Source organism: Octodon degus, unplaced genomic scaffold, assembly GCF_000260255.1.
Source record: "Octodon degus isolate 3935 unplaced genomic scaffold, OctDeg1.0 scaffold00148, whole genome shotgun sequence".
In the NCBI taxonomy this organism is placed as follows: Eukaryota; Metazoa; Chordata; class Mammalia; order Rodentia; family Octodontidae; genus Octodon; species Octodon degus.
In genome coordinates this window covers 3,743,381-3,745,441 of record NW_004524724.1, presented here as the reverse complement: position 1 = coordinate 3,745,441, position 2,061 = coordinate 3,743,381, and the positions used below count along the sequence as shown (strand labels likewise).

Genomic DNA, 2,061 nt, shown 5'->3' with positions numbered 1-2,061 from the left:
TGCCGCAGGTACTGCTCTGTGGTGTAAGGTCTAGGTCCCAGCTCAGAACTCAGAACAGGACAAAAGCCACAGAGGAGTCCACAGCAGCTCCAGCAGGCTTGCTGTACATTGGAAATTCCCCCCCCCCCATTAATTCATTTCAATTTTGGCGCGTCCCCAACCCCAGCTGCTCAGGAGGGCGCAAGGTGGAGCTCAGTCTGTTTTAAACTGTAGAGTGCACCTTCCAGAGTCAGCTTGCCTGGGACAGACCTGTGGCCTAGTAAGTCGTGTTCATTCTGCGTGCTTCATCGGACACGCTCCTCCGCTTCCTCCGGGAAACCTCCCAAAGCCCCTCTCTGCCTTTCTGTCCTTGCCTCTGAGTCAGGAGTCAGACTTGATTTTTACATCCCCCGGGGTCTACACATTTAGTATAGTTTCAGTAAAATTCATTGATGGGTACCTTGATTCAACTTTCAGTTGAGTCGCATGGAATTGAGTGATGCCCCCACGTTCCCGGGAGCAGGGAAACGCACCCTGCGTGTTGGAGTCAGCTTGTATTGTTGAGCATCCCTGATTTTGTTCACGAAGCAAGACTCCAGAGCTGCAGCTGTAAAAGGAGGGGGTGAAGGCCCGGGAGATAGCTGGGTAGAATTAGTGCTTGCCTGGCAAGCGCAGGGTCCTGAGTTCAATCCCCAGTACTGGAAAAAAAAAAAATTAAAATAAGAGGGTGTGAATCTCGGGAAGTTCTCACACTTGGCCATTTTTACCTAATAGTTTTGAAGCTGTTCCTAGGCAGGTTCTGAGGCTTCTGTTGGCCTCCAGCCAGCCGTCGGAGCACCCTACCAGCTGTAAGTTTGCAGGGCATCCATCTCGAGGTGCTTGCATTTTGGCAGGATCAGGGATTTTTAGACAAAGCCTCCTGCAGGTGCTTTAGGGCTAAGGAATGACTCTGTAGAAATGTCTCCACGGCTTCTGAGTTTCCTGGCCACACAGCTGACTGGAAGCTCGTTTCCTAGGCAGGGACGCCTCAGGCTGTGGCTGCGAGGTTTTGCAACTCTGGCAGGACTCTGTCACCAGCCACAGGGTGCAGGGGTGGTCCCAGCTCCTTCCCACCTTGGGGTGGTGCTCAGAGCAGGGGGGGAAGGAGGGGGAGAGGCTAGCCCATGATGCCTCCGTGGGCTTGAGAACAGCCCAGTTCTCTTTTCTAGAGTTGATTCCCACGTCTGCCCATCCCCAAGGCCTGTGCTCTGTGGAGATGGTTCCACCAGGGTCACCGGGCTGATCTGGAGTGCCTCATCGCTCTGGGAAAGGGTGATGAGGGTGAGTCAGGGCCCTGTGAGCCCTCGTCATTTCTGGTTCCCTTTTTCCTGCCTTATATTCAAACTTGCAGGATCTTGGGAAAGATCATTTATTTCTGTACACAGAAAAGGACCTAAGAGAGACTTGTGAGTAAACTTCAGAATAATCTTATTTCTAAATATTTAAGTAGCAGGGAATTGGAAGAAGGGTTTGGATTGCAGGGTCCTCTAGCACCCCTCCTCAGTGCTTCTGATGCGAGACTTGGGCAGACAGGCGTCCTAATGCAGGTTGTCTGAGCCGCAGCTGGGCGAGGCTGCCTCTGCCTGCACCCCTAGCCTGTGATACCCTGGCCATTGGCCCTGCTGCACACACCGCAGCCCTGTGGTGTCCTCCAAGCAGTGCAGCGATGGGCAGAGTGTTCGGAGTCCACAGTGGTGTTCTGTGCACCCAGGCGCCCCTCCCTCTCTCTCTGGATGCAGGCACTGCAGAGGCAGCGTAGCTTCCTGGCCTTTCCAGGGCCAGACGGGCAGGGCCGTCAGACGGGAATGCAGTCCTCCTGTGGAGGCCTCAGATATTCTGGCAGCTGGAGAGAACAGCATGTTCTAGCATGAGCTAAGTTTGTAACAGCTTTAAAGAAGGAAGAAAAGGCACATGGACAGTGCCCTCCCTCCGCCTCTTGTCCTACTTGCAGACCCTGCTCCGGGGCCTCACAGAGTTGCTGCAGGACTGGAAACCTGAGGGTCCATGGTACTTTGGCTTTGTGTCCCCAGGCGACTGCAGTCT

At 54.1% G+C, this 2,061-nt stretch overlaps 1 protein-coding gene across 1 annotated transcript in view; it reads left to right on the top strand.

The window, feature by feature from the left end:
- The first annotated feature begins 1,362 nt into the window (after positions 1 to 1,362).
- Dcstamp (dendrocyte expressed seven transmembrane protein) overlaps positions 1,363 to 2,061 on the top strand; it is an 11,392-nt gene continuing 10,693 nt past the window's right edge. The window contains exon 1 of the mRNA XM_004642272.2: positions 1,363 to 1,424. The gene's annotated coding sequence lies outside the window, so the exon portion shown is untranslated. The remainder of the gene's footprint in view (positions 1,425 to 2,061) is intronic.